Raw genomic sequence first — 20,602 nt, 5'->3', positions numbered from 1 at the left:
GCCTGTTAGATCGATGCAGCATGACTTGAAATGTAAGAAAAATGTAGAAAATTATGGAAAATATTTTGTTTAATGTATATAGTGTATTTTAAAAATGAACTAGTGATGTAAAACTTTAATAAATGATTTTATTCATCTTTCTATGTTTCAGCCAGGAAAAAAAACTGATATTTACTAGTAATATTTATTCATTAAGTATCAGTGCGTTTCTTATTGTAGGGTAATCCATAAATTATGATCTCGTCCAAAATATTTTATTTTGAACGAATATACCAGTATTAAAAAATAGATTTTTTTCTTGGGCATCACCTAAATTCTCCAATAATGTATTATGTATTTTTCAGATGCCTTTGATATAATAAGATATTGATTATAAAGTCTGGCTGTTTCTATTTGTTTTTAAAAATTAACTCTTAACTATTGAAAATATACTTTATTATTTAATATAATATATAATAAACTTAAAGGCACTTAATACATTATTGAAATGAGAATAGAGAAAACTGCCGAAATACATTTCCACGGTTGCCAAAGCTGGTGTTTCTCAGCTAGTGTTAAATCTAAAGTGAAAGTCAAGAAAAACTAAATCTGATAAATATAATGGATGTTACAATAATTCGTAATATGATAAGGTATCTTTGCTATTCATAAGCGGCATATCCAAATTTCATTCATAGTAAGTAAACTACATACTTTTTGTCATATTATATATTTTTTATAGCTCTCGTAACTTTTTGCATTCCAAAAATTTAATCAAAACATAACTCATGTATCTTAGCATCTCGTCATAAAACAACGCGTCTTTATTTAAACTTTAATTTGAATCTAGTTTTTTGTGTGCTCTGAGATTTGATAGCAGAAGATCTAACAACTACGATACATAGTTAGGCCACTCTCCGATATGTTAACAAGAAAAAACAATAAAACAATCACAAACTGAAAATTCTTCTAGCCGGTGTTGTCGATGGTTACATATTTAATTACTCTTCGTGATTCCACAATCTGCCCTATTGGCAATAAGCATTTCTTATGTCCATAATATATATAGATGGCATGTAGAAAATCACATTAAGCGATCTTCTGTATAAAATATTATCTTAATTAATTAGTCTTATTCTAAAGTCTACATATGTCCAGTAATCAGATCAGGTGGTGTTAAACGTTTTAGTCTACGCACTTCACTATCACGTCGCATATTTAGCTGATTAGCGAGAACATTGGGATGCACTGACAGGGTTTCGAAGCACTTCACACAAACACCTTGAATTACATTTGTTATAGGTTCTAGAGGAATATCGCGTTGTATCACTTTATTTGAAATATAGTACGGAGCATCAACAATGGTACGCAATACCTTATACTGAAACCGTTGAATGATGGATATACTGGATTTGGCAGCTAGTACCCCATAGCTGGATTCAATATGACCAAATGGGCTTGAGTATAGACTCATACAGCAATACCTTGTTCTTTAACGATAACTTGGATTTGCGCCCGATGAGCCAATACATTTGATACAATTTAAGTCCAAGTTGTTTCCGTTTAGAGAGTATGTGCTTCTTCCAGGTTAGGCATCGATCTAAGTACATACCAAGAAATTTAACATGCTCTGCTTGGGGGAGTTGACGATGATTGATATTCACTGGTGGACATGTATTAAGAAACATAAAATGATAGATATTGATAGACACACAAAAAACATATATATAAAGATCGCTATTGATCTTAAATTATGAGAATGTAATGTCAGAGATGCATTCAATTCTGATCAAGCAATAGAGTAAAATGTAAAGTAATATGTAAAAAAATTAAGGACATTAAAATATTAAAACTATGAAACTGGAAACTCTCTAAAATAATATTTAATATGTGTAAAACATGTAATATATCGCGATTGTATGAAATATTGCAGAAATGTTCTATTTTTGCAAAAATAACCCCAGTGTTTATATTTGAAAAATAGATTAATTTAAATAACGTATCGTTTGTTGTGTATTTTAACTATTATAACTAACACATTGGATGAAAAGTCCCGGACGTAACAAAAAAAAACGCGTTTTTTATGTTCAAAATTGACTTTATTCATCAATGTAATCTCCATCAAGAGCCACACAATCATTCCAATGCCGCTCTAATATTTTAATACCACTTTTGTAGAACGATTTACCTTTTGCTTCAAAATAAACCTGTTACCAGTTGCTGCCCACTCAGATGACGATCGTTTTGATTGCAGAGTGAAGCGATGGATCATCCACGTTATATTCATTGTCACATATAGGTGCTAAAATTCTGGCTTGTTACGTTTAAACATGGCCAAATACTGCTCAGAATCATCAACATGTTCTTGTTTTTGATCAACAGAGATCTGATTACATTTTTGGTCAACACTTTGAATAAAGTTTTCTCATAGTCAAATGCTCATGCTATATAAAACCAACATGTTCTTTTGATATCTTTACGATGTTAGCACTTACGCAACTTCACATTTTGTGGATTTTTTTGATATTTTCTGCTGTTACCACTTTATTTGGACTTCCACTGCGTTCTGCATCATCGGCGTTTCTATGGAAACGTTTGAAATCAGCAAACCAACGTTTTATTGTTGTTTCTGATGGAACGGAGTCCTTGTAATAGTTTTTAAGCCATTTCTTTGCTGGAAAAGTATTTTTATCCATCAAGAAGTAAAATCAGTGGAAAATTAAAATACGACATTGTTTTTAATCCATTTTTTTTAATATAACAAAAGTAGTGTCACTTTTAGCACAATAACTCACAAACTTATGAGTAGAATATCATGAAATGTTAACATTCTTCCTTTGAAGGTTATTACTAACTAAAAAAGCGGCGAATGCAATAAAACTAGCACCATTTATGAGTTAAGCCCGAGAATTTTCAGCCCCTGTGCTATATTATACATAACTTATTTAGGATTAAGAACCATACCTAAGATATGAAAAGTTAAATAGGAGTATTTTTAGTGTACATTGTATATTGTTATATAATATTTAATAATATATTCAGATAAAAATAAAACAGTATTAATGACCGCACAAAATTTTTTATTATATATAACAACCGATATTGATCTTGAAGATATTAGAAAAAAATGCTACATATTACAACATGATACAGTGGCAGTAAAAGTATGACCTTTACATAATCCTGGTATTGAAAATATATTATTGCATTTCATGAAAAAGCAGTTTTGAATAATAGTCCATATAGGAAAAAAATAATTTACAGGTCTTTAAAACATTTAATCGAGAATTCTATTCAAGATCGTAGTGTTCTCGAATTCTTATATATTCATAATAAATATTAAATTAAAATGGGTCCCAATATTTAAACTCAATAAAAGTCCATGAAGTATATATTTTGAGCTTAATTTGAAGTCATCAGGAGGCTTTAGAAGGATTTTTCGGTCAAGCTCTTGATTAAGTATGTCTCTATTGACTACAATAGATGCATATTAAGTTAATTCGTTCTTTGGGATATAACAAGGAAATTCTGAGGCAAAAAAGAAACAGTTGATGTAATAATTAAAAAAATACTTGGTAGACACTTCTTACACATAATAACTCAAAAATTTAACTCAAATACACTCTTTTTTTTCAAATTAACATTCCAATTGAAAAGTCCCCGGTCTACCATAGTAAAACACATTTTTTTGACAAAATTAGTTCTTTTTATTCAACATAATTCCCGTCAAGAGTGATACACTGATTATAGCGGCCCTCCAACTTTTCGATACCATTTTTCAGTTTCGGCGATCACCTCTTCATTCGACGAAAATTTCTTCCCAGTGAGCATTCTTTTGAGATCTGAGAACAGGAAATAGTCGCTGGAAGCCAGATCTGGAGAATACGGTGGATGAGGAAGCAATTCGAAACCTAATTCATGGAATTTTGGTTTTCACTGACTTGTGACACGGTGCATTGTCTTGGTGGAACAGCACTTTCTTTTTCTTCAAATGCAGCCATTTTTCGGCGATTTCGTCCTTCAAACAGTCCACTCAGATGACTGTCGATTGGACTTCGGAGTGAAATAATGGAGCCATGTTTCATCCATTGTCACATACCGACGCAAAAACTCGGGTTTATTAGGCTTGATCACCTTCAAACACTGCTCCGAATCATCAACTCGTCGTTGTTTTTGGTCAAGACTAAGCTCGCGCGGCACCCACTTTACACAGAGCTTTGTCACACCCAAATAGTCGTGAATGATATGGTGTACACGTTCAGTTGATATCTTTGGAGTGTCTGCTATTTCATTCAATTTCAATTTATGGTCATTCAAAATTACTTTGTGGATTTTTTAAATGTTTTCGTGGGTAACAACCTCTTTTGGGCGCCCACTGCGTTCACCGTCTTCGGTGCTCATTTCACCAAGTCTAAACCTAGCATACCAATACTTGATGATTGGATTTTATCAACACGCGAAATTCCTAATAATCCATTTTTTTCACAATAACAAAAGTTGCTTCACTCAATATGCTATAATTCACAAACTAATGATCCGACAGCTGTCAAATTTAGACACTCATCTTTGGAGGGTTAATGGTAACTAAAAAACATATGGATTTAATTCTAGTAGCGCCATCTATGTGACAAGCCGGGGACTTTTCAATTGACCTGTTAATAACTCAAAAAATTTACAAATACACTCTATTTTTCAAATTAGTAACGTGCTGAAGATACGTCAGTAATCCAAATATTCCATCCCAACTCTCTAGTTTCCAGAATCTTGTCCATAATAATAACACTGCCGAGTGTTTTAAAATATCCAGATAGATAGTATCAACCAGACTAACTTCATCGGCCTGTAAATATTAGCTACTACAACAAGAAGATTTAAGAAGTTAGAGCCTTTTGAATTAGTTATATAACAGTTTCACTATCATTGTGCAATCTGGTATTAATTAACATAACAGCCTAAAAGTTACGTCTAGATGAAAATAAAATTAATTAAAATGTTACACAAATTATAAAATTATATTAAATATTATTATAATCCAAAAAACGTTTATATGTCAATATTTTATGATTGCCAAAAAATGGTTAAATATGGCAAAGAATTAAATAAAATATAAAGGATATACTGATTTAAATCCTGTTAATTATTTCGACCTAAAATATAAAGTAACTTTAAGTTGCTTTCATGTATGGTAATAAAATACGAATGTAATATAAATATGATTTTTTTGTATTATATCCGAACACAATAAAGAAGAAATTAATTAGTGTAAATAATTACCGCTGGGTATTACCCAAACAAATGTCAAATAAAAAAATAAAATGGAAATTTTAAACAATGTAATTGTTGAATTTAATTTACAACTCAGAAAGAGAAAGGCCCAACGTTTGTAAACACACTTAAAATAACCGTAAAGGCGGAATATCTGAAAGAAATTAAATAATTAGGTTGATAGGTAGGTTTATTAATTGCGCGAAACTAGGACGTGGTGTATAAATTCTATAGTTGAATGAAAAATAAACAGTTAATTTAATCTTTTACCAAGACAAATATTTAGATAATAAAAAACTAATTAACAGATAATTCAATAAGTGTCTGGTCTTAGGCAAACAATATTGTTTGTAGAAATCCTACTTTATTAATTTCTACTTCCTTTTTATACAGAACGATTCTTTTTTTTTGTTATTTTTTAAATCCCTTTTTTACCAACTAGGATTAATCTGGACTGGGCATACTGCTAAACGTAAGCTCCAAACCAAGGTCTTCGGCATTAAGCCTACCAACTGGCGAGTAACCAACTTAGAAATCACCCCAGAAAATTCCATCCGGTCTTACCCAGCCTGGTTATTGGCGTCCGATGTCCCAGTGATTTTGCACTCTTACCTTTTGGACAATCACAAATACAAATTTACAACCATACCCCAGCAATAAACTAGGTTGCCGGCTTGGTTGGCGCAGTGGTAAAGGCGACAAGACGGTCCACCTACCGTTGCGATAGTCGCGGATTCGAATTTTGCTGTGGCATGGTTGTAAATTTATGTTTGTGATTGTTTAACATTTGTGATTGTTCTTAGGCAAGAGTGCAAAATCCGACAAGGAAGATAATTCCAGTGACGTCAGTAACCAGGCTAGGTAAGACTGAATATCTTCTGAGATGATTTCTAAGTTGATCACTCACTCGGCTTAATACCGAGGACCGTGGTTCAGAGCCCACGTTAAACTGTCGGTCCAGTTCAGATAAATCCTCGTTGATAAAAGGAGACTTTAAAATATATAAAAAAATAAAAATAAAAATAAACTTGTACCAAGCTGATTTTTGACAAGCTCCACAAAATATAGAAAACAATGAATATAATTTCAAGAGGCGAAAATTAAAACATGTATAGAAAATTAATACCTAAAATAAACTAATAAATATACCAATAAAAATATGTAGATAAATTGAAACTAACTACATAATTTGCTTAGATAGAACACATGGGACAGATTATTTATTTATTTACATTAATGTAATTTCTATATTGTAAAAAATGAGTGTTCGTTATTGTTTTAATATGCAAATATATATATTACTTCATTTAAAATTCCACTTTTATGATTACAACATAAAAGTAAATAAAAATCAAAAATACTTATATTTAATGCTCTGAAATTATTGCATTTCTTAAAATAATCTTACTCAGGATAATTTTGTTATAATGTTCAGTGATGTAGTAATTTAAACATACCAATATTTCGTTGTTTGTTAAAACTTAATGGAAATTAAATTTAATTAAAAACAATTTAAAAAAGGCTAGTGAGTGTTAATTCTTGAGATAGTTTCCCTGTATTTTAATAGACATTTGTTACTGTAATTAATGTTACATATCAAATATATTACTGATCTTATATTGAAAATATTATACAATCTAGTTTTTTTTGGGTACATCGTATACCAAAATGTACCAATACCATGTACATGGTACATGGTATTGGTACATTTTATGGTTTTTATTTGGTATTACAAATAATGCTGTCGTTATACAAGAAATTATCATAAAAGAGATATGTTCCATTTTAACTTCAACAAATACAAACACAGTACTACAACTCGAACTTCAAGGTACAAATACTAAAACTAGCTGAAAGAAATAATTACACCAGGTGCTACAAAAACTTTACAAATTAAGCAGTATTTGGAAATGCCATTTATTGAGCATTTAGAAAGCCCATTACATTTTTGGCATGCTCAATACATTTAAAATATTCTGCTATAGCAGCAACATCTATGCCCTCGGAATAAGTTTTTTTAAAATCCGACCAAGTTATTAACAATCGAAGAAATCTCATCAGGGGAGAAAAGCTGAACATGCATATTATATTTATGAAAAGTGATTCGTTCAATAATAAATAGAACATTTATTTTATTTCAAAAAGCTCTAGTAGCTATTGTGCGATTATTTTTAATCATGCCATGGATTAGTTTTCTTCTATGATTAGGTATATGTTTAATTTTTATTTACTATTTATGGTTATTGTACATCTTTAGGTTTTAGGTTTTAAGATGTATTGCATTATCTATATTTATTATAGCATGGTATTTAAAAATAGCAATCATCCCTTTTTACACATCTACAGAACATTCAGATATAAACATAATTCTACTCCCTTTAAACTGAAATTAATCATTCCATGTTAATAGTATTTAGTAATTGTTTTTTTTTCCTTTTCTTTAGTAAAGCTAGTACGTGAAGGAATATATACATCTCCGTCTCACTTATACCACCGTTGGTAAATATAAGCACATTTAAAATTAACTATTCCAAGTAATTATCTCGGTCCTTTCCTCTCTCACAATTTATACAGGAAAGAATTCGTATATCTTCGCCTGACATCACGAATTGAAAAAAAACAGCCGAACCGTGCATTTTTCAGTCGCTAGTTTTTTGACTATCGACTGTTGCAAACTGTCCCAGCGCTATTGCAATATTATACTTCTATTTCTTCAATTTATTTTAATAAATGTGCTCAATAATAAATAATTAATGATTAAGTAATAAATATGGCGAAACAGCAAAAAAACATTAAACTTGTAAACTACTCTTACTGAAAGTAATTAGTGATTTCAAAGCATTATAGTTTCGCATTCGTATTGGTTGACATATATTATAAGAGTTATAAATATGTCAAACGGTTTTATTACTAGTCCAGTTTTTTTATATGCCGGCTTAAGAACACCGACAATGAGCAAATCCTTTGTTCGAAAAATATTAAACTGCTTTTCGACATATTTAAATTTTTTCTTAACAACGTCTCTTTGAAAGTGCGTTGGCTGTACATGCCCGCTAAATGTTCTATGCCGTTTTTTTTTCCTGCCTTTATGTAACACTGGCGGTAATTATGACAACTAAAGGTAGATACGTACACGTTCGACTAACCTTGAATTTTATTTAAATAAGGAGAATTTAAAATATGTTTTGTTGATATGTTGACATTGTTTTGTCAGTAAAGCGATTCGAAAAAAATCCGTTATGTATTGTGTTGGGTAATTCGTCGGTATTCCAAATTAAGATTGCGTCAATCAATATTTCCTGCGTCTTATAAAGTTTCCTTGCAGAACCCTTTATTGTGGACATGAGATGTTTTAATACCGGTGACTATCACGTTTGTACAAAAATTTTAATATCAGTAAATAAGTTAGAACAACTAGTGTTAAGAAATTAATCAACTTTATTTATAAACTCCCAATAATTCTTATAAACATAGATCGATAAAATAAAATGAATATCTGACATAAACAATCTATTTACTTATTAATAAGATGGTGAGTCTCCATTTCATTTTAAGGCAATGGCAATTCTTCCCGGAATAGTGTCTGATAGTTTCCAACAGAATGTTATCCCATTCCTGTACCAAAACATCCACCAATTGCTTCAATGATATTGAAAATTGAAATTTCTACTCTCTATAACTCTCCATAAGGATTCACTTATGTTGGGGCCTGGTGATTGTGCTGGCCAGAGAAGGTGGATGATGATGTTCCTCAAACCAAGAGTAAATCTTTGCACCTGTATATATGGGCGCATTATCATCTTGGAATATGGCAGTCATACGAAGAATATCAACAACGTAGATGTGGAGATATTCATTAGCAGTAGTCCGGTGCTGTGAACCAATATTGTCGCCCAAATCATCCCTATAATTGAGTGGGGGAAAGAACCCCTTTAGAGTTCTCCATAGTTAAACCCAGCCGTTTCTATAAAATAATGTAAGCGATGATTCATTGAATCATACCACATTCTTTCATTTCATGGTCGATTTCTTTTATGATTTGTGGAGCTCCAGTCGTACTGCTTTTGTCGAAACAGTGTTGAATTCGGTTGTCACTTCTGCCGTGGTAGTTTTATGACCAGTCTCTGTGAGTTAACTTTGGATTTCACCCACTATTCCTCCTCTCTGATGTATTACCATGTTAGTAATTTATATTTCTAGTTTTGGCAGCTCCACGTACTATCACACCATCTGGCTTTTTCTTTCCGATTAATCCGCCTAATTTCCTTGCGATGTTTTCGTAATTATCGGCGTGGATTACCAAGACAATAGCTGATGATAAACTTAATTATAAATGATAAATGATAAACTTAATTCACTATACGGTGATAAGGAGCTATCTTACAGCACTTTCAAAACTATTATAACGAATTTAGTCATGGCAAATGCTCGTTTCTAAACGAATTCCAAAGGTCGACCAAAATCGATTCTTGTACCAGGATGTTTCGATGCTGTATTTGATCTTATAATGCAAGATCGCCATATATAAATGGTATGATGGTATGGTATAATGTGTAAAGCGATTTGTTAGCGTTGACTCAAGATGATGCTGATCAAGATCATTCAAGATGTGTCAAAAGCTGTAAGACATCTACATAGATGACGATATATAGACATTCTAAAATGAGCCGATCCCAGCACATAGATGATAATGGTTGCTCGTCTCTTCAGCAATACCGATCACGTATGGACCGTGATATATATGTAAAAATATACGCCCATTTTCAGCCAAAAGTATTCGAAGAAATTCAGAAAAAGTAGAAGAAGAGGAAAAGAGTCTCCATCACGATAATGCAAGGACTCACACATTAATCCAACAAATGGAATTTTTGATCACCTGCATAATCAACTTCATGAGTCTTTCGCCGTACAATCCTAAATTAGGATCTATACACATTTTTTAATTCACCCGCACATTAAAAGACATTCTGTTGATCAACGATTTTCGGCGCAGAAAGAACCGATAATTGCGTTTAAAAAGCGTGATTTCGAACTACTGCAATCGAAGTGGAAAAACACTAAAAAATTGTTTCCAATTAATGGAAAAGTGCTTTGATTTTCACGGGGAATAATTTGAAAAACAATAAATTTTATTTCGATTATCAATACGTTTTTTCATTGTTAGAAATAACTTAACATAACAGAAATAACAAAATTAAACATTTATAAATATTTTATAAAAAAATGTTGCAGAAAGTATCATTAGTTTTTTAGCCTCGTCTCGTTGAAAAATAGTTAAAGATAGAAAGATTATAAAGAATAATATAATGTATCATAGATTCTAAGGCGAATTTGGTATAAAAAAAAACTAAAATAAAACTCACCTGTTGCTTTAACATCTTATTCCACATGTAATATAACTTAAATTAATTAAATTCATTGAAAAATTAATAGATGTTACCAAATTTACGTAAAATCTAATAAAAGTTCAATAAATTTTAGTATTTATGACTTAATAACTAAATAACATTAAATCATAGATGATGTCACCGGACAGTACCAAGAAAAACTCGATTCAATAAGTAATGCTAATTCGATTACAATTAGCGTTATTTCACAAATGAAGAGATGTTCGCTTATATATGAAAGAACAAACTAAAAATGCCCGACCAAATGAGGTTAATAAAAAAGCTAAACTGTAAAACAAACAAACACAACACGTAGCAGAGAGGAAGAATGGGCATTCTAAATATCCTTGATCTCACTCAAGAGTTTAAGGAACAAAAAGTGAGAAACCATAAAACATTTTAAACAAAAAATTGAGCCGACTTAAAAAAATAAATAAGGAACTCAATAAAAAATAATCAAAATTAGATTTTTAACACAAAAAAAAACGTTTTAAAATAACATATGTACATAATAATCGTTGTAATAACTAAATAAAAATAAACAAAAAACTTATTTAACCCATCTACTACAATTATTTTATATTTTACTATATACACATAATTTAGCTTAATACCTAGATAGACCTATTTATCTACATACAATATTATTTTAAGAATTACTGATCCCTTTGAAGTCGGTGTCGAGCAACAAATTAGATTTGTTTTGTTCGTAATTTAATTTTGTGTATATGACACAAAATTATATTATTATTTTTGTATTGTTTCCAAATATTTACTAATCAGTTGGTAGTAGGTAAAATATTATTGTAAATAGATGAATAGGCTTAGGTAGGTATTAAGCTAAATAGTGTCTATATAGTAGAATATAAAATACGTGTAGTAGATAAGTTAAATAAGTTGCTTGTTTATTTTTATTTACTTATTAAACGACTATTATGTACATATTTTATTTTAAAACCTTTGTTTGTGTTTAAAAATCTAAGTTTGATTATTTTTTACTTATTAGTGTGTTCCTTATTTATTTTTTGAAGTCGGTTAAAATTTTTTGTTAAAAAAATATTTTACTTTCCTCTTTTTAGTGTTAGATATTTGCTCAATAAAATACGCAGCTAGTTAATTTAATAAGCATTTAGTATATTTAATAAGCAGTTATTTTATTTAGTATTACAATGGGTAGGCCAAGTATAATAAAAGGAAATAAATGTAAATAAGGAATGCTTCAGGCCCCGGGGTCCGCTACCTAGCCTAGGTGATTTGACAAATGCTCTAACTAAACTAGAACAAAAAGTTATTGTCCTCGCCGAGAATCGAACCCGTGACCTGCGTTTGGGAGATGAACGCCCTAACCATTACACTATAGAAGCAATATCTACACTAACGACTTCCGATTTTCCGTCGCATCAGCTCACCGATAATATTATACACAAATATCTGATTATTTTAGAGAAAAAGCTGTATACGTTCCTACGAAATTTGAGGCTTTCCCTCGATTTCCCTCCATCAGATTTTCAGAGATCAGATTTTGAACCTGATTTGGTTCAAAAGTGGCCTCTTACGAATAAAAAAGTAATTTAGAAAATCGGTCCATAATTGACGGAGAAATCGGTGAACATACATTAAAAAAATATATACAGCCCAATACAGAACCTCCTCCTTTTTCGAAATCGGTTAAAAAAATTGAATGCATTTTATCATTTCATTCATTTTTTAAAATTTATTTATGTAGGTTTTTTGAGATTATTTTTCCAGCTTAATTTGACCAGATGGCCTTGTAGAGTTAGTCTTATACAACTGATAGGTTGATATAAACAAATAAGGTTGATAAAAATCAGCCTCAAGTAACTTTTTTGAAGATAATTCTATTGTGTCTCTCCCATAGAAGTCTTTATCATTATTGTCAAAAAACTGTGACAGTAGATTTTCACAATCCTCTCTTCAGATGAACCTTTCGCCAGAAATGTGATTAATAAATGTGTATAAAATGTGATCCAGCTGCTTCAAAAATGGATCGATTGGCGATAACGTTTTTTTTGTTTAGCTCATGTGGCGCCCATACATCCAGCTTCTTTTTGTATCAGATATCAGATAAGAGCAGAGATAATATTTCAAAAATACAATATTCAGTGTTTGAAAGCATATTTACGTATAATTTATGACATTGATCACACCAAAGTAAATAAATATCAGAAATTTAATTTAATTTCTAAAGCCAGTAAAATTTATATAACATTTTTTTAAATCATATATCTATTATAATTTAATAAAATATCAAAATTAGGATTATTTGTCTAGATTTTACTCTAAGATAAAGATCATACTATAGATAACGCAATTTGAAAACTACTGTTAACCGTTGATGAAATGGAATGAAGCAATAAAAAATATATTAGAATATTTTGCAATTTGTTGAAAGTTACTAGAACATTGTTTGTTTTTTCGAAATAATCATTGATTAAACACTGTTTTATTTGACGCGTAAATATTGAAGCCAAGTAGTAGCTGAATAATAGGACAAAAATCGTTCAAAGAGAAAAGTTAAGAAAAGTCCGGAATAAATGTACTCGTCTAAGAGCTAGCAACGTTTTTGAGAGAGAATTTCAGGTAAACTGATCTTTTAACATACCATCGTATGGTGTGCGCATCGTAACTGTACAGATAAAGTACTCAATTTTTTAGACTTTCAATGATTTTTAACGAATATCAATATTTTTTTCGCCGATATATCGATATATTTTTTAAAATATCGAAATTGATATATAGATATTTTTTAAAATATCGATATACCGATACTCTTTCAACATACCTATTTTATCTTCCGGACTTAATCAGTATCCGTTATTATTTAACAATATAAGTATTGTCTGGAAAATTAATTTTACGTTGTTTGATACTTACATAATATGATATAAAAATTACAGATATACTGAACTTTTTTAAATTATTTTTTTATATTATACTTTTTTTATAAATGAAAAGTAAAAGCGTCTGGAGCATTATAAACAATCATAAATATGTATGGCAAAGAATTAAATATTTTTGTTGAGCCTATGAAAAGTCATTAAAAAAATCATTCATTCTTAATTAATTTGAACATTCAGTATTTTAATCAGTACAGATACGATGCGTACTGATAAACGCAACCCCTGCCGCCAGCCAGGTCTTGGTCCATGTGCTGATCGAGAGAGTGAAAGATATAAAATGTCAAAAGATTAGCTTACCTGAAATTCATGTTTTCTCTATGTTGTTATCTCCAGTCCAAAAAAAAACAAACCAAAAAAAGTTATTCTTCATAATAACATTAATATTGATAATAACAGAGTGACGTGTACAAGATAAATCAAACATATAAATTAGAAAATTATAAATACCTTTATTTGAAATACCTCAAAAATTAAAATAGAAATTTAGATAGAAACTTATAGTGTGAAGAATACAGAACGAGTAATACTTTTCAGTAACGTATCTGTCCTATAGGTGTTTCTAAGGAGATCCTAGTGACATATAGTCCATCTAAAATAACAGCAAATTCACAGCATAGAGTATATATAAAGGTTTTACTTAAATAGGCAAAACCCAGGAAATGCTTTGCTTGGTCCAACTAATGCTGGCTCTGAGACCACTTTTTTGATTGATTCATTTGAATTTCCCTACAAAGGCATTTGAATGGCCCATTTCTATAACCCGACTGTTTGTTTCTATGGTTTGTTAATGGTGCCATTTCTGTGTGTCTGGTAGTAAGCACGATGAGCATTTTTGTGCCTTAATTATACTTACTATTATTTGATTATTTGTATTGTATTGACTTCTATGATCTATCTATTCCAATCACTAATCACCATTAAAGCCAACTTTGAAAAAACGACGTCCGAAAGATCACTGGTCCAAAATAAATTTAAAAATAATATCTCCAGACACCATACAATACACATAAACTAGCCTTATCTCGCATCAACAAACCATCCTAGTAGAGAAATTATATCTGTATTTACGAAATATCTATCAAATAAAAGCCATATCACCATCTGTCGTAGGTTGAAGTCGGCGGCGTTCAATGTCGGAACATATTGATGGACAACTTACACATAATCCGTCCTATACGGTAATCGGCATCGTATCACGTCTTGACACGAACGGAAACACCGCGGACCGAGGAAAGAACCAATTTCCGACCGACAATCAACAAGTTATCGCATATTTAGGGTGTGGTAGCCGCGGAGATTTATGCCGCTCACCGAGATGATTGTGTGTATTTGACAACAGCAACGATAAGTTTATCTGACGCCCGTTATCTTGAAGCACGCGTTTCTTGGGTGAATTTATCAAGTTGGCGCCATTTTTTACGCGCACTCACTAAATCGAATACAACACGACAAACGGCGAACTATTCGGCGAGCTGACGAAAAAAAAACAATACATTGTTATCTTCGAGAATCTCAAGTTTAGATTAATTTCGTTTAGTTTCATTCGATGACAAAATAGAAATAGCATTTGATAATCCACAACCTTGTTTAATACGACTATAGAAATTATAGGAAAACTCAATATGAAAATAATTTTACAACCAGTACGGGCTTGGCATGTTTAGAAGTCGCGTGATTTAAACTGCTGTATCTCTGAAAATAATTTTAATTTTGAAGGATCTTCTTAAGGGAATATCCTTAAGGGTTAATATATATATTAGAATAGCCCTAACTATTAACATATAATTGCAGAGACAATTAAAATATCGTGCCTCTGCTAATATATTAACACATGGACTGAAAAGTCTCGGTTATAACAAAGAAAACGCACTTTTTCTTTGTTCAAAATTAGCTTTATTCATCAACGTAATCTCTATCAAAAGCCACACAATAATTCCAGGGCCGCTGTAATATTTCAATACCACTTTTGTAGAACGATTTATCTTTTATAGTTACATCCACTGTTACATATCGAGGCAAAAATTCCAGTTTGTTACGTTTAAAAATGGCCAAACACTGCTCAGCATCATCACGCTCTTGTTATTCAAGACAAGACATACACCAACACATTTCTTCTACTGCGTTCTGCATCATCGATGTCTCTACGTTGTTTCTGATGAAGCGGACTCCTTATAACACTTTTCAAGTCATTGTTTCGCTTGAACGGTATTTTTCCCATCAAGAAGCAGTGTAAAATTAAAACACGAAATTGTTTTTGATCAATTGTTTTGAAAATGACAAAAAATTGTGTCACTTTTAGCGCAATAATTCACAAACTTATGAGTAGAATATAATGAAATTTTAACAGCTTTCTTTTGAAGGTTAGTACTAACTGAAAAAGCAATGAATGAAATAAAACTACTGCCATATATGTGTTAGGTCCGGCACTTTTCAGGCCATGTGTTATACAATTAAAATAACTCTGTTCTATAATAGAAAACGTTGACTGAAAAAAATGTGGATTCGTTTTCAAAAACTGCACTAGGTAGAAAAATAACAGGAAAATGCTTTACATTTCTAAAATGTTGTAATACTGATAATTTGCAAAAATTACCATTAAAACCGTATAGTGATAAGAAAATAAAAGAATCCAAGTAAATGCCTTTCGAAAATGTGAATATGTTAAATGATATTACAAAAATTTAACAATTATAAATATACATACATATATCTAGTCAATTGTTGAATGCTTACTCATAAAATCAAACGGACATGCAGGTAATAGATTGTTTCTGTCCATTTTGAATATGTTCCACAAAAATATAGAAGAGCTCACTAGAGAAAAGAAGCAATTTACATCAAAACTTTAATTTATTTGAATTTATTACAATACGGGTAAAGATAATGTACTTTCTCTAGTTTAGCTTTATTGTTTATAATAATTTTTAGATCTAATTATTATCCTTTTCTATTTCCGTTTCAATGTTTTAAATTAACAATTGTGATAAATATAAAAATAAAATCTTAATTAAGCAAATTATCGTTCCATAAATAATATTTAAATCAATTTCTTCAAACTATTTAATATTCCTAACACTAATCAGTGATATATGTACTATTTTGATCATCATTCTGTTAAAACCATAATTCTGTTACTGCGCGTCAAAATCTTTCTCAATTTTTGCCGAATCACTAAAGATGTGTGTGGTCTTGTGGCGTTGTAGGGATGGAACGACTCAGCTATTCCCTTTGAACAATTCTGGTTGCTTTATTTTAATCGTCTATTTCAATTGCATTAATTGTTAACAGTATAGTATTAAATTAATGATTTGACCAGGTTCGTGAAGCTCATAATGATCAATTATTTCATACATAATTGTAATCAAGTATCACCTTCCTTAGAGTCCTCAGTTCTCATTATTGTACTACGTGATTCAGTTCCATTTCTGTCTATCACTTGTTTCAAAAATGACCCGGTTTTGTTTCGCTTTACATGGAAATTAGGTCCAACAATTTTCACACTATTATTTCACATATTTTTGAGAAATTTTTGATGCAACATTTGTAATTTTTCGAAAATAGGAAAATATCACAAAAATTATATTAAATCTTCATTTTCAAAGCTTAATAACTTTCGACTATAAAAAATATTTTAAATTATTTTATTTTTTATTAAAAAAAAATTGAACCGGCTTCAAAAATTAATAAGGAATTAAATAAAACTAAATAAAAATAAACAAAAACCTTATTTAACCTATCTATTACACGTATTTTATATTCTACTATATACACACAATTTAGCTTATTACCTACCTATTTATCTATATACAATATTATTTAAACTACTACCAACTGATGAGTTTGAAGTCGGTGCCGAACCCCAAAAGTTGCATATTAATTTAGATTTGTTTTGTTGATAATTTAATTTTTTGTATATGTCAAAAAATTATATTATTATTTTTGTATTGTTTGGGCTACAATTTTGAAAATCGGGCCATCAGACGGAGAAATCGACGACCATACATTAAAAAAATGTACAGCCGAACATAGAACCTCCTCCTTTTTCGAAGTCGTTTAAAAAGGAATGACAATACCTTTATGTAAAGAATGTTCTATGAATTACGAACATCATGTAATATGGCTTCATTGAATAATCATTGCTAGAGATTAGTTAGAATATATAAAACCTTTAATTAGGAAAAATTGAAAAAAAATCAATTAATTATTATCAATTTATCAACTAATAATTATGAGGCTTAAACGAATGTGGTGATTGTTTGAACAATTTGAATTAGCACTTCACAATAAACGTTTATTATAGACGCAGATCTTGAAGCCTTCTATTACGAATTTACTAAAACAAAGTTCTCTGCAGCAATATTAACACCCATGGTACATTAGAAATGAGATTCCACAAAGATCTACGGATACCAAGGGTCAACGAAGAAATTAAAAGATTCACGAAAAGATGTCAACATTGGACATTAACATACAGTGGACTTGGATCCAGAGGTTGAAGAGACAAAAGACCATCTGAACTAACATAGTTTTTCCTTAAAACTGTGCCATGGTTTAAAACTATGTGAAGTGCATCAGTGGAAGTACGTCCATCAAATATTAATGAAGTTTAGGTTGTTTATCTGAGCTATAAAACAATATGAAGGAAAAATGTCTAGATAGTTATTGTTAAGAACCAGTTGTAATATGTGTGCCATGTGATTTTAATTATTGAATCACTCAAATTAAAAAAACCAATTAAAGCTTTTAATAACAGGAAGACAGATAGATAATGATATACCAGTTATAAATATAATTGTAAACATTTTATCTATATTGAATGTAAAATTAATACACTCATCGGTAATAATATGGAGATAATAGTAACGTTATCTCGGTCAAGACTGTATTGTACTTCATATATTTCCGGAATATATATTTTTCCTGTAAATTCAAAACATACATGATAGATGTTAATCCGATAAAAAAGGAATAAAAATAATAGAACGGTTAAAGCAGACTTATAATATAAATATATTATATATAAACAAATAAAACTATGTTATTATCATTAATAATATAGTAATAATAATATTTATTATATATTTAGGACGTGTGCTTTTATAAAATTTTAAGTTTGAATTGGTCATTCTACGACTTCCATCATTCTATTTCCAAAAAATTCCTATAGACGGAAGTCTGTTTTCGATTCTGTTTGTGTTCGGCCAAATATTGAAATAGGTGTGTTTCGTCTAATTCAATATTTGAGCGTGAAGGTCATCGGAATTTACCGAGCACCAAAACAAGTACAACGTATATAATTCACTCATGTATAAATCTCAAATGACAGATCCAATAATTCGAGTTATATAACATCATATTTTTATCTGTAATTAAATATTTAAAATAAACAGCTACTACGAACAGAAATCTCAATTCTGAATTTAACAAAAGCTAATTAAATAAAAAAGCAATTAATTTACTTAAACTGTATATTTCCAGTGTATATCTGATCTCATTTGAACTAATTTAATATAGATTTTTAACATAACATACAGAGAACAATATCCAAAGAAATGTGTCACCAATAATTCATCTAATTTAAGAACAGGCTTATTTAACGTTGAAAATGTGTTTGAATTTAGCATTGAAAGAAATAACCAGTTTTGAACAGAATCTGTGAAAATCTACGTTAAAACCCTTATATCCTATAACTTATCCGTTGTATTCATTGGACATGATTCATTCAAGTTAGGACTTGTTTTGAGCAGAAATGAATAACTTGTCCGAGCAACAACTCATATATTAATTAAAGTACCAAAATTGGCTTAATTTATATATATCAAATCAAAAAAATGGACAAAATTTTTAACAAAATATAAGGTTCTTTCGTCTTTTGACAATAAAGGCATATAATTGAACTTCTAATAATCAATTATTATTCAGAGTTAATAGTTAATAATAATAATAAGAATAAATACTGCTAACGACGTTGCTTTACACAAAATATAAAAATAAATATGTTAAAGTATTGTAATTTTAAGTATTTTTACCACTAAGAAAAAATCAAAATTTACAAAATCTGCTATCAAAACAATCGGTTTGTTATTAAAATAGTTTTAATCATCATTTACATAAAATGATAGAAAAGAAGTAATACAGCTAATTTTTTGTATTACAAGCATCTTTAAAATAATTAACTAAAAATTAATAATAAAAACTCATAAAATAATATTCTGTTCTATATGAATGTCCTGTACGTTAGAAAAGATGTTATTTATTTTAATGCGTTACGGTTAAATCATACTAAATATATTATATAATACAGATAATATAAACATAATAATTTTCAGTACTTACGCGGAACAAACCATTTTGTATCACAATGCTACGTTGAGTATCCATAATACACTCATATATATTTGAAACACCTGCTATATTAAAAGATTCTTTTAATAATATATCATAATTACAAAGAACTGAAACAATTTAACTTTCCATAGCGATGATAACTTTATTTTGTCAAAATTAATATGACGTTTGATGCTGAAATGTTTCCAGGGCACACTGACTTATTAATTTCAACAACAACAAACTTTAACAAGCAGTGAAAATCGACCATAAAAGCAAGAGAATACTGAAATGATACCAGAATATTTTACATAATCATATTATCGATTAATTTTATCTAATATAGTAATAGAGCTTGATATTTGTAGACTAGATATTCACCAATTAAATTATTTTCAGTTTTCTATTTATGCATATTCAACAAATGAACTGTTAAATAAACGTATAGTAATATAATAATAGTTAGAAGTAATTTAAACACATAATATAAATTTAAACAAATGTAATGATAAATATTACAAGTATATTGATTAAATATTATAATTGTATTGAAATTAATTAAATATACTTTCACTGCCGAGGATTTTCATAATTTCGACATCGAACAAGAAATGTCATGGAAAATATTTACATTTTATTGTCAACTAGTTTTATACAAATATAAACCTGAATTGCACATCACTAAAATTCACAGATTCATAATTAATATAAGATATAGCACAA

The 20,602-nt window shown here is 29.8% G+C and overlaps 1 protein-coding gene across 4 annotated transcripts in view; it reads right to left on the bottom strand.

The window, feature by feature from the left end:
• The window catches only part of LOC143194021 (uncharacterized), a 356,961-nt gene that overhangs the window by 335,313 nt on the left and 1,046 nt on the right, over positions 1–20,602 (bottom strand). For 2 of the 4 annotated variants that reach the window (XM_076400560.1, XM_076400562.1), the window contains exon 1: positions 14,712–14,970. The exons of the other annotated variants lie outside the window; for them this stretch is intronic. The gene's annotated coding sequence lies outside the window, so the exon portion shown is untranslated. Of the gene's footprint in view, positions 1–14,711; positions 14,971–20,602 lie in introns of those variants that run through there. 4 annotated transcript variants of the gene reach the window in all.

This window comes from Rhynchophorus ferrugineus, unplaced genomic scaffold (assembly GCF_030347505.1).
Source record: "Rhynchophorus ferrugineus isolate W39M unplaced genomic scaffold, kcgeb_rfMv2 rfM3, whole genome shotgun sequence".
NCBI classification, from domain to species: domain Eukaryota; kingdom Metazoa; phylum Arthropoda; class Insecta; order Coleoptera; family Curculionidae; genus Rhynchophorus; species Rhynchophorus ferrugineus.
This window is presented reverse-complemented; position numbering and strand designations above follow the sequence as displayed.